At 46.3% G+C, this 13,412-nt stretch overlaps 1 pseudogene across 1 annotated transcript; it reads right to left on the bottom strand.

Moving 5' to 3' along the window:
• Window positions 1-12,416: 12,416 nt before the first annotated feature.
• On the bottom strand, window positions 12,417-13,412 carry LOC311364314 (4-galactosyl-N-acetylglucosaminide 3-alpha-L-fucosyltransferase 9 pseudogene; annotated as a pseudogene). Its single transcript has one exon. The product of its transcript is annotated as a 4-galactosyl-N-acetylglucosaminide 3-alpha-L-fucosyltransferase 9 pseudogene (transcript).

The raw sequence follows: 13,412 nt of genomic DNA, 5'->3' as shown, positions 1-13,412 counted from the left end.
AGCACGAGGGCCTCGGATTTATTAAGTAAAATGGTAAAAGTGATACAGGTACATAAAGCGTGAGAGATCGAATATTTTCTAAGTCCCTATCAGCGCTGAGGTCGCCTGGAGCTTCGCCTCCTTGGAAGTTCTGCTTCAGAAGAGTGTGAGATGATCTGTGTGGTATGGTCTTATGCTGTGTTTTCCTCCTAACGAGGTGTGTGTGCTTAGGGTTGGTGTGTGTGTTTTTGGATGTTATCAGGGCTGGCGTGGGGGTTACCTGGATCCAGCTCCCCGTTCAGCTCCCTAACCTTGGGAAAGGCGGGAGGCGCCCTGGGCTGCGGTTAGACTATGTGTTTGTCAGGGTTGGGACAAGGGGGGTGTAGACTCAAGCGCAGAGATGGGTTAATTTAGTGGTATTTATTGTACCAAGTCCAAAGGGCAAACACACAGAAGATCAGAGGAGTTCAAAGGTCAAAAAGTCTAACAAAGGCAGAATTCCAAAAAGCAAAAGAAAACTAAACATAGGTAGACTCTTGGTCAAAAAATACAAAGAGTTCAAAGCGTCGTACTAAAGGGCAAATCCGAGTGGGTAATCCAGAGAACAGGCAGGGGGGTCAAAACACAGTGAATCAATAATAATTATCTTTCCAAGGCTAAGCTCACGTCAGAGTACAAGGTGACACAACAAAGACTAAGCACAGATCATTGTCAGAGGGAGGGCTTAAATACATGGCTTGATTGGTCATGTGACAGGGGAAACGAGACACAGGTGTCAGGAGTAATTGGGGCTGCAGGGGAACAGGAAATACCTAACTAGCATATGTGCGGCCACTAGGGGCCGCCAGAGTTCAAAATGCCAATAAATATCTCATAACCATGACAGGACCCCTTCCCCTAGGAACGTCTCCTGACGTTCCCAGGGCGGTCAGGGTGAGCGACATGAAAGTCCTTTCGGAGGTCTGTATCGAGGACGTCCCGTGCTGGAATCCAGGTACGTTCCTCTGGACCGTATCCTTCCCAGTCAATCAAGTACTGCAACCTGCCACGAACCTGACGGGAATCCACAATACGGCGGACGGTGAAGGCTGGTTGGCCTCCAATAACACGGGGGGGGGGGGGGTGTTTCAGGGGCAGGGGCAAGAGGGGAAGTGAATACAGGGCGTAATAGGGACACATGGAAGGTGGGGTTTATTTTAAGGGAGCAAGGCAACTGGAGGCGGTAACACACAGGATTAATTCTTTGGACCACCTTGAAGGGGCCCACATAGCGAGGAGCCAACTTGCGGGATTCCACCCGCAGTGGGAGGTCCTTGGCGGCCAGCCAAACCCTTTGACCAGGGCGGAAGCTGGGGGCTGGTCTCCGAAGCCGGTTAGCTTGGCGCTGGTTCCTTTTGGAGGTCTGCAGGAGAGCCTGTCGGACCTTTTTCCAGGTCCTTTTACACCGTCTCACGAACTGTAGCGCTGACGGGACTCTCACATCCGTCTCCTCCTCAGGAAACAGGTGGCTGAAAACCAAACTGGCACTGGAATGGAGACATGGCAGTAGATGTGGACTTGAGTGTGTTGTGGGCGTACTCAGCGCAAGGCAGCCGGGAACTCCAGGACGATGGGTTGCCAGCCACTAGACTCCTCAGGGATGCCTCCAGCTCCTGGTTGACCCTCTCAGTTTGCCCATTGGACTGGGGATGGAACCCGGATGTGAGGCTGGCCGTGGCTCCAATTAGTTTACAGAAGGCTCGCCACACCCGGGAGGTGAACTGAGGACCCCTGTCGGACACAATGTCTTGGGGAAGCCCATAGACTCGGAAAACATGTTCAAACGTTAGTTTAGCAGTTTGAAGAGCAGAGGGTAACTTTGACAAGGCAATAAAGCGACAGGACTTAGAGAACCTGTCTACCACTACTAGAATAACTGTGTTACCTTCAGAGGAGGGAAGACCAGTTGTAGCAGCCGATTGTCAAACAGATAAAAGTATCAAATCAAACTTCAAATTATACTAATCAAAGGGCCACTGTTGCACCATGGGTTGTGGTGTACGCGGATGGGAAAAACATAATGTCCAAACAGATGTCCAGTTTCAACAAAAAGCGTGGTTTATTTAACCAAACAGCGAGCAAACAAAGAACAAAGAAAATTCCTGTGCCTCTCCCGCTCCGGTAAAAAACCATTTGCCCACCCAGGTGCATGCTGGTCCCTTACCGACAGCCTACCTATATAACTTCAGGTGCCCCCCTACCGTGCCCAAATGAAACAAAACACAAATAATAAACAAGAAACACCTAAAGTAAACAAATAATAAACTAGAATACTAATAGAAATCTAATCATAATGAAATCAAGCAAATTGACTGAGAATAACCAAAAACTAAATACTCACTAAACAAAATAATAAACTAAACAGCACTAAGTACTACAACTAAATAAATAGCTCCAACACCAGTAATGAAGTCCACTGACAGGTGTGACCAAGGACGACCAGGAACAGGGAGAGGGTGGAGGAGACCTTGAGGACGTTGATGCTGTGTCTTACTTTGAACACAGACAGTGCATGCTGCCACAAACGACTTGACGTCCTTCTCCATCTCCGGCCACCAGAAACGTCTCTTCAAAAACTCCAGAGTCCTTTGACGGCCAGGATGTACAGCCAGGCAGGAAGAGTGCCCCCACTGTAAAACTTTGGACCTCACCCTCTGGGGAACAAAAAGACGATCAGGTGGACCCCTTCCAGGTCCTGGATCCTGCTGGAGAGCGCTCCTGACCTCGGCCTCAATGCCCCAGCGGATCGGAGCCACAATCCTAGAGCTGGGGATAATGGGACCCTTGTCTTCCTCGGCACCGAGGGCCTCAAACTGTCTGGATAGAGCATCTGGTTTCTTGTTCTTGGTGCCTGGTCGGTATGAGATGGTGAAGTTGAACCGGGTAAAAAAAAGTGCCCACCGAGCCTGGCGGGGATTCAATCTCTTGGCCTGTTTTAAATATTCCAGATTTTTATGGTCGGTCCAGACTAAGAACGGATCTTGGGTCCCCTCCAGCCAATGTCTCCACTCCTCTAATGCCATCTTGACAGCCAATAGCTCTCTGTCCCCAACATCATATCGAGCCTCAGTGGGGGATAGGCGACGAGAGTAAAATGCACAAGGATGCAACTTCCCATCGGAGACACGCTGGGAAAGAATTGCACCAACCCCCACATTGGATGCATCCACCTCAACCACGAAAGGCAGAGCGGGATCTGGCAGACAAAGGATAGGTGCAGACAAAAAACGCTCCTTGAGTAGTCTGAACGCCTCTTCCGCCTGAGGAGTCCATATGAATGGCACACCACCCTTAGTGAGGGCAGAGATTGGCTCAGCTACAGTGCCAAAGTTCCTAATGAATTTCCTGTAGAAGTTGGCAAATCCCAGGAACCGCTGGACCTCTTTGACAGACCTAGGGGATGCCCAGTCCCTAATAGCCTGAGTCTTCACAGGGTCCATTTGAACACGTCCTTCCTTCAAGATGAAGCCTAGAAAAGTCACCTCAGACGCATGGAATTCACATTTCTCCGGCTTAACAAACAGGTGGTTCTTCAGCAGCCTCAGTAAAACCTGCCGGACATGGTGACGGTGATCTGAAAGGGACTTAGAAAAAATCAAAATATCGTCAAGGTAGACAAAAACAAAGTGGTTAATCATATCTCTGAGGACATCATTAATAAGGGCTTGGAACACTGCAGGTGCATTAGTAAGACCAAATGGCATAACTTGATACTCGTAGTGCCCTGTTGGAGTGTTGAAAGCGGTCTTCCATTCATCGCCCTCGCGGATGCGTATGAGGTGGTACGCATTTCTCAAGTTGAGCTTGGTGAAGAACTTTGCCCCCTGGAGCAAATCAAAGGCAGTAGACATTAGTGGCAGAGGATAGCGATTACGGATGGTGATCTTGTTTAGAGCCCGATAGTCTATGCAGGGTCGAAGCCCTCCATCCTTCTTGCCCACAAAGAAGAATCCAGCCCCGGCTGGAGAGGTGGAGGGTCGAATAAATCCAGTAGCCAGGGCCTCTTTAATGTATTTGTCCATGGCCTCACGTTCTGGCAAAGACAGGGAGAAAATACGCCCACGGGAAGGGCTGGTGCCAGACAAAAGCTCAATGCTACAGTCATAGGGCCTGTGAGGGGGCAGTGTAGATGCTCTTACCCTACTGAAGACTTCTTTCAGGTCCAAATATTCAACGGGAACTTGAGCTAGCTCCAAGGCATCAACAGGTTCCACCAGTGGTCGGGCCGAACTCGGCAGGAGACACGTGGCATGGCAAGTGGGTCCCCACTCACGAATAGTTCCAGTGGCCCAATCAATACAGGGATTGTGCCGATTCAGCCATGGAAAACCAAGAACCACAGGAAACCCGGGTGAGTCAATCAGGTAGAGGGTAATTTCTTCCCGATGAATGTCTGATTGGAGTCTCAGGGGAGAGGTGGCAACAGTCACTCTTCCTTTACCTAAGGAGCGACCATCAAGGGCAGAGATAACAAAGGGAGGATTAACTGTAATCTGGGGCACCTGCAGGCGTCGGGCTACATTAATGTCCATAAAATTTCCAGCAGCGCCGGAGTCGATGAAGGCCTGAAAGGTGTGTCGCTGCTCTCCCCATGATAGGCATACCGGTAAGAATACTCCTGCACCCGGGGAGTCGGGAGAGAATGTTGCCCCGGTCATAATTCTCCCTAATCTTGACGGGGCCGGCCATTTCCCGGGCAGTCAGGACAAGAGGTTCGCAGGTGGCCTGCCTTACCACAATAATAGCATAGCCCCTCTCTTCTACGGCGATCCCTTTCAGCTTGAGAGAGGCGGGTTCCTCCAATTAGCATGGGCTCAGGATCACTGGACGATGTGGAGGCAGGACTCCAGGATGGAGCTGGAACATCAGCCGACCTTCGGACGTGAGGTTGGGTGCGATGGCGCTCACGCAGGCGGTTGTCTAGCTGAATAGCCAGGGAGACCAATGTCTCAAGGTCATTGGGTGTCTCCACGGTAGCCAACCCATCCTTCAGGACATCAGACAGCCCATCATAGAAGGCTGAGATTAGAGCCGGCTCGTTCCACCCACTATCAGCTGCCAGGGTTCTGAAAGTAATTGCATAGTCAGCAGCACTGCCTAGTTCTTGTCGAAGTTTAAGAAGCCTTTTGGCTGCCTCCTGGCCAACTGCTGACCGGTCGAAGACACGCAACATTTCTTCATGGAAATTTGCATAGTTAGAGCAGATAGCGCCCTGTTGACCCCAGATAGCAGTCGCCCAGGCCAGAGCCTTGTCAGTCACTAGGGTGATTAAGTAAGCTATTCGAGATCGATCACTGGGATACATTGAGGGCTGTAGTTCAAATGCCAAACCACATTGTGTCAAAAAGCCTCTGCACCCACCTGGGTTCCCATCATATCTCTGTGGTGCGGGCAGTCTTGGTTCATGACTAGGTGGTGCAGGGGACGGTACCGGAGTTGGATTGGGAGCAGGTGCTGGAGATGGTAGATCCCCGATCCTCCGTACTTCCGTCAGTATATCTTGTAGAGCTTGGTCGTGTTGTTGGACCCGTTGCCGCTGATCGGCCAAGACTCGGGCATGGGTGTCCATGGTAGCTCCGAAGCTGTTGAGGGTAGCCATGATGCGTTCGAGATCCGATGAATCCTGGGGGGCTGTGTCCGAGGTCCCTGCTGAGTCATCCATTGGCTTAGTCTTTCTGTCAGGGTTGGGACAAGGGGGGTGTAGACTCAAGCGCAGAGATGGGTTAATTTAGTGGTATTTATTGTACCAAGTCCAAAGGGCAAACACACAGAAGATCAGAGGAGTTCAAAGGTCAAAAAGTCTAACAAAGGCAGAATTCCAAAAAGCAAAAGAAAACTAAACATAGGTAGACTCTTGGTCAAAAAATACAAAGAGTTCAAAGCGTCGTACTAAAGGGCAAATCCGAGTGGGTAATCCAGAGAACAGGCAGGGGGGTCAAAACACAGTGAATCAATAATAATTATCTTTCCAAGGCTAAGCTCACGTCAGAGTACAAGGTGACACAACAAAGACTAAGCACAGATCATTGTCAGAGGGAGGGCTTAAATACATGGCTTGATTGGTCATGTGACAGGGGAAACGAGACACAGGTGTCAGGAGTAATTGGGGCTGCAGGGGAACAGGAAATACCTAACTAGCATATGTGCGGCCACTAGGGGCCGCCAGAGTTCAAAATGCCAATAAATATCTCATAACCATGACAGTGTTAATGACTGTGGTCCAACGGTGGGATTTCTAACCGTCTTCTGGGTTGACTGGATCTTATGGGTCATGACATAAAAGTTGAAAGGCGTACTACACACCTGTTCTTGCGAATGTGTGGTGCATTGTCTGAGTCTCTAGCATCTCTCCATGTTGGGACATCCGGCCTCCGGCTCAGGCCTTGACCTGAAGAATAGCTGGTTATGTGTGTGTTCGTTTAGAACATGGGTTAACTATATTCGTAATGTACGTATCATGTGGTGTGTTCATAACGTACATATCATGTGGTGTGCTCATTGGGCTGTTTTGCCCATCACATACCACACATAAAGAATAACCGGTTATTCTAACCTCAACTATTTTCCACCCATCTACTTGTGGGTTCTTCCTTCTACCTGTCAGGCCATTTCTCAGAAACCAACTTGTGCGGGTGAAACTGGCCTCTGAATGCGGATGTTTAACCTGTCATGGTTTTCCCGTCTCAGTTAACCCTGACCAGGCCCGCTGATAAGGGGCTCAATCTTTTGGAATTCATTATTATGCCATAAGTATGAAAACAATCAAATACACCAGCAATATTAAGGTGATGTATAGTTAAAAACATTCCGTTATCATTATAGTCACTTAATGTGACCCAGAAGACATATACATTCTTACAACAATAAAGACTGAACATGCTGTCATGAACAGTAACATATTGGCCACCATTTTAAAGTTATTTTTGGTAACATATGCGCACATTATCCAAAGGCCTAACAGGCAAAATATCAGTTATAGGATTACTGTCAACAGCTGCATACAAGACAGCCGAATCTGGTGCCCTCGTTACTGAGATGCTTCTGCCAGGATACAGTCCCATCTGACTCCATAGGAAATGGTTCTAACCGTTATCCTACTGCGATGTTGGCTAGAAACGCCAAAGAGTTGCATAGTGCAAATATCGGTATATGTGTGTACTTGCCTTATACGTCAACCTCTTTGGGATTGGACCGATATGCTTAGTTTGCTCACAATCGATACTTTTATCGATGTGAATGTATGTACAAAGCTAGGACAGTTGGTCAAAATAGAGATAAAGCAAAATAGAAAGAGTACAGACTTCTATCTAATAATTTGTGGGTCAGTATTTTGCATCAGTTGGGTGTGCGTCATCATCATCCTTATTTTTATTGTGTAGCCAGGTCCGTTGCCACACGCCACCTAGGTGGCTTTAACTCGGCTCCTCCAGAATAAGGACACGTGATGATGATGAGGTTGTAACCAGTTTAATGCAGAGTTCAGGGTGTGTCGTGACTGCTGATTTAACCTGTACACATTGATTGCCAGAGTAGAGGTAGAAAAAGGTGACCAGACGTCTTATTTGATCAATGAAGTCTATTGAACTTATAGCTCACAAGAGTAGTTACATAAACTGAATCCCATGCTACAACTAAAGAATAACCAGTTATTCTAACCTCAACTATTTTGTGGTGTGCTCATTGGGCTGTTTTGCCCATCACATACCACACATAAAGAATAACCGGTTATTCTAACCTCAACTATTTTCCACCCATCTACGGGTTCTTCCTTCTACCTGTCAGGCCATTTCTCAGAAACCAACTTGTGCGGGTGAAACTGGCCTCTGAATACAGATGTTTTTACCTGTCACGGTTTTCCCGTCTCAGTTAACCCTGACCAGGCCCGCTGATAAGGGGCACATTCTTTTGGAATTCATTATTATGCCATAAGTATGAAAAAAATCAAATACACCAGCAATATTAAGGTTATGTATAGTTAAAAACATTCCGTTATCATTATAGTCACTTAATGTTACCCAGAAGACGTTTTCCTTGTTACAACAATAAAGACTGAACATGCTGTCTTGAACAGTAACATATTGGCCACCATTTCAAAGTATTTTTGGTAACATATGCGCACATTATCCTTAGGCCTAACAGGCAAAATATCAGTTAGGCGAGTTTGGCTACAAACGCCAACGAGTTGCCGTTTTTTGCTACACAGCCCATATTCTGTCGAAAATAATCTCCCGATTGAAATGCATTGGTTTAATTCACTCTGGTTTAATTCACAGCCCAATCACTCCTGTATTAACCCGACTACGGCTCTAGTAGACGTTGTGAGCATCTTTCCTATTGGATAGTTATTAGGAAGACATTAACATTTGCTATGGATGCTGAACCCAGCAGCTCGCGTGCCGTTTAAATCATGGCTATAAAACCATTGTCTTTGCTTGTAATGTTATTTTATGTAACCGTGTAGGCCTAATGATGTTCTCTTATTTAACAACTTAAAAAAAAACTTTACTACATTTTTTAGAGCAGGTATGGCATCTTCTTTCTTGGAATTTAATAGAGCGGGTTAACAGACCATTTTCTTTGCTTCGAGGAGGTCTGGTGGTCTTCGTATATAATAAATAGATAAATTAATTGGGAATTTATTTTCGACTTCAGAAGGGGGGGGGGGCTGCGCAGGATTCGTCAAAACAAGTAGGCTAAAATAATCTAATTTATCAGAATTTTTCAGCAGACCCCCTCAAAAACTGAAACTAACCACGTCCCTTAAACCCAGTCTCATTCCAGATTGAAGTAAAACTGCGTTGGTCCACAGCGGAAAATGCATTACGGCTCTGAACATGTGACACGCCTAAATTTTTTTGGCCCATTCTTTTCAATGGGCCTGCGTCCACGTCACGTGACTTGCTATGATGGTTGCCATCAATCGCCCCCCATATCTTTCTATTTTCCGCAGTTTAGACTTGTATAATTAATAAGTTACTTTTGTAATCAACTTGTTTTGTAATCTTTTTTTTTTATCTCTGTTTGGTGGCTAGTTACGTCACTCTGAGAGATGCGCACGGACATATTTGGTAGTGACACAGCCTATAACCTATTCGTCAAAGCAAAACACCAAGCTCATTGATTATTTAACGAGGCAGGGTTATTTGAAATAATTCATTAAGTTATCATGTGTGAGAGGTCATTCCTCCTCCTGAGTGTGTATTGACTATTTCTGGTGATTGAAATCCTCATTGCAAGCTTCCTATTTATGTCTAGTGTACCCCTACTGTCCACAAGCACCCCCCCCCCCCCCCCCCCCTCCCCATATGGATATGGAGAATTGTTGCTACGTCCCAGTGGTGGTGGTGTCATATATATGAAAGAGGGCATTCAAATATACTACAATGAAAGCAGGCCGAGGCCCTAAAGGAAGTGATGCAATAGGTAACTTCTGAGTCAAGGCCAGTAACAAGTAAGCTATAGACCTGGGGTCTCTTTTTTATCAACGGGGGTCTCAAAGGACGATTATCAACTTGGGGGCACCAGTACAAGAAATTACTCACCAAGTGCTCCATCTGATCTTGTTGCACCTCACCGGCTCGCTTGCAAGATTTTGGCCTGAAGTTCTTCCCAGACCTACACCCTGGCCATCCAACATGCATATCTGAGAATCAGGCCTCTTTTTAATAATGACAAAAAGTTATGAGAGAAATGCACATTAACTTTTTGTTATCTCATAAGGGGCGTGGTGCTGGCTCTTTTTGACCTTTTGACCCCAGACTTCAAAAACTTGTCCACAGGCCAGCTGTGTCTACACACCTTAAGGCACACATTAACACCTCCATCCCATCAAAAATGGGGACTAGAAACTAACCTGTCTTATTCACATTTACCTTACTGTCCGAGGTCACGCCCCTTTTCCCACCTTTTCGAGATAGCTAGAGATGCCAAAATGTATACACACATTTCCCAGGGTCCTGGGAAATTACCTCTCAATCAGCTCCTCGTCGTTATAAATATCTAGTGGGTTGATTCTGTCCCTAATTATTCTTTCCCGTCTAAATGCCCGCTCGTTGTAAAGGCGATGTATAAGACGCGCCATCTCTTTCATTAACAGAAAGATGAAAGTTGTTACTATGGAAACAGGAATCTTTTTCAACTTTACGCCTGCTGCCGACCAGGCGTAATATTTACGCCTGGTCTTAGTTAAGCCTGGGCTTAAGACCAGCTGGTGCAACTGGCGTAACTGTGCGACTGGGCTTAGAACGCGAAGTTAAGCCTGGTCTTAGTTAAGACCAGGCTTAAGACCAGTTGGTGCAACCGGCCCCAGGAGTCGGCCCCTACTGAGGGACATACCGGGGCCCTCCGGGAGCTACGGCCGTGGCCCCAGCAGTCAAGCCTCCTCCCAGCTGCACTGCCATGCAACACCGCTGCAAGGAAGGCAGCAGGGAGGGCAGAAGCCCGGACAGCGTCGGGCTGATTTCCCTTCAGCAAATCATGGACAAAGGATAACTTCAGAGGGGCTCAGATAACATAGTAAAACCTGCTCTACCTGCCTCACATCCTCCCAAAAGCTGGTGTGGACTACAATCAACCTGTCTTCTGTCGGAGGAGGGGGCCAGGAAAGCAGTTGTGTAGGGTCAAGTGCCATAGCCGTGGTTTGATACAAGAGCTCGTTCACGCTGCAAGCAAAAGTGGCCCCAATCTGATAGATATTTTTTGTTCTAATATGTTCCTGAAAAAATGTCAACAGTGTGAATAGCGAAAATCACATGGAGTCTGATCATATAAATTCCCATTTGGGCTCACATGCGGTCCTGAATCAGATAGTCTTATTTGTTTTGAAATGCGACATCTGAACAGTCATCTCAGAATTCATGGCCTGCCCAAATTGTGTGCTTTGAGGCAGCTGTAGAACCATAGCTTTGGTTCATAGTTTCTGTTTCTGTGATACAAGCCTACAAGCCATGTATTTTATTCATGACTTTGTAGGTTACTTCCAAGAAAATATCTACTAGGCAATTTAAGGCAACTCATTTAATCATCCGAACCTATAATTTGCCCTCTTCCGCATTAGGATGGATGAGGAGGCTTATACAAGTCATACCTTGGTTGCACAAGGCAATGTCTGCTGCTACACGCCACCTAGGTGGCTGCCGTATCCCACCAAGGTGACTTTATTGTACAGCTTGTAGATAATGTGTGTGTGGTGATGGCTGGCTTAAGCTGAGCACACTGATTACTCAGTGTACAACAGGTGTGCAGCCCCACCCATCCCCAGAGTCCAATCAATTAGACTCGGGCCAGGTGAGGCTGCTTGAACAAGAGCTTATTGTTCTGAAAGAGTCCCCAAACTGGGGACCCACAGTTTGAAGATGAGAACAAACACATGCATGTGGTTGAGTGCGCAGGCTCTCCTTTATTTTATTTTATCAGTCAAAGCAACATGCTTTAATTAGCCTACTTTATAATCGAATGGAAATACACTTGTTCAGCAGTAAAAAAAAATATCGGCTTACACGTTTTTAGTCTAACTAGCTTTGTAAATTTGATTTAAATAAATTGATTTCGTTTTTTTCACATCATTAGTAGGAAACAAAAATAATTTAGCCAATAATGCAGCTATTGAGGACCAAAGCACTTAAAATGTATACATTAATTAATAGGCATATGTAATTATGTATGACAATCTGTTGTTTAATGTTATTGTTGCTGGTATTATCAAATATATGTCAAAACAATAACCGCATTCAATTTCGCCGTTCCCGAATTTGTTCCTTCATAACTCGGACAACGGAAGGCCCCGCTCCCCGCTACACAAGAGCTAATTAATGGCCTTGTAACAAATGGCTACGATTGGACCATAGCTTAAATGTCAATCAAAGGCGTGCTAAAGGCTCATGGGGAGATTAGGCTCCAGCTGTAGTCTGCCTTAAAACCTCACAGATAACAGTGAAGCAAAAATAAACACATGCACAGGAAAGATTTCACAAACAGTTCAAATAATAATAATATATAGATGACACATTCATGTCAAGACAACAAAAATATTTATAATATATTTATTTATAAAAATATATTTATAAAAAGATATGTGGGTGTTAAATACAAATCTGATTAAAATGTAATTTAACATGGACGGTTAAATAATCTTATTCAGGTGCAATTCCAACCGCGGTGGCCTGTGCTGCTCACAACGGCTCAATGTGATCCTTAACAGTAAATGTACCTTCCCCTTTGCCTTAAAATCAATCTAAGACATAAGAAATGTGCTTTTTTTTTCACACACACACACACACACACACACACACACACACACACACACACACACACACACACACACACACACACACACACACACACACACATCTTCGTTTATACTATACTAATAAATCAAAAGACGGCTTGAACATTTTTTTTTAAGTAAAGTACCAGTCGTAAAGGTCATGCACCACGCTGTATGAGGCCCTGTCCCTCGACATGTAGTCGCAGGCCAAGCAGACCGGCTGGGTGAACTCGTTCTGCATCGACAGAAGATGGGGCTCGGCTTGGTAAAAGCCCCTCCACCGAAAGTAAGCCATGTACTCCTCGTCGTTCTTGTCCAGCTGCAACAGGCGTTCCGCCAGGGCCTTGGGATCAGGGAAGTCGTTGACGTGGATGAAGGAACCGGACGGTATGAACTGTTCGTAGTTCTCCCTCGGTGGGCCCATCACCACCGGCACCGTCCCGGCCACCAAGGGCCCGTTGACTTTCTCCGTGATGTAGTCCCTGTGGATGGAGTTCTCAAACGCGAGGTAGAACTTACAGCTCGCTATGGAGGGGTAGTACTCCTCATAGGGCAACCGGCGTGCAGTGAAAGCCGAGCCAAAGACGTCGACCTTGATGTGCTGGATGAGTTGTTGGTAGTACGCCTCCCTGATGCCCGTCCCCGTGGCCTGGACTTTATTACTCACGATCCAACACAGCAGTCTTTTTTTGGGGGGGAGAACAAAGTTCCCCTGGGAAATGTTTTTCTTTGGCGTCAGTTCGTTTCTGACCGTGATGTCTGCGTCGCGTCTGTAGTTTAAGGTCAGGTTGAAGAGGTTTCCCAGCCCTGGGATTTTGACCGTGTTGGTGGGAGACTCCGTGTGGTACCAGATCCACTTCTGGGACGGGGGACGGGGCTCTTTTGGCAGGTTCACCAGATTCCAGTCAATGTCCCTGTGGAAGATAATGACCGCATCCGATTGGTTGTAGAGTGATTTATCGTATGTCAGGGCGCAGCTTTTGATGTTAAAATATTTGTCGCAGTCATTAAAGTCAAAGGCTATACCGAAAGGTGTAAACCACACCAATACAATTGGTTTTTCCCTAATAGGACTTTCAACAATAATCCTTTCCACATCAGAAACACTGTTTTTTTTGCATGAATCCAT

The sequence above is a fragment of the Micromesistius poutassou genome (assembly GCF_964030765.1).
Source record: "Micromesistius poutassou genome assembly, chromosome: 19".
Taxonomy (NCBI): Eukaryota; Metazoa; Chordata; class Actinopteri; order Gadiformes; family Gadidae; genus Micromesistius; species Micromesistius poutassou.
This window is presented reverse-complemented; position numbering and strand designations above follow the sequence as displayed.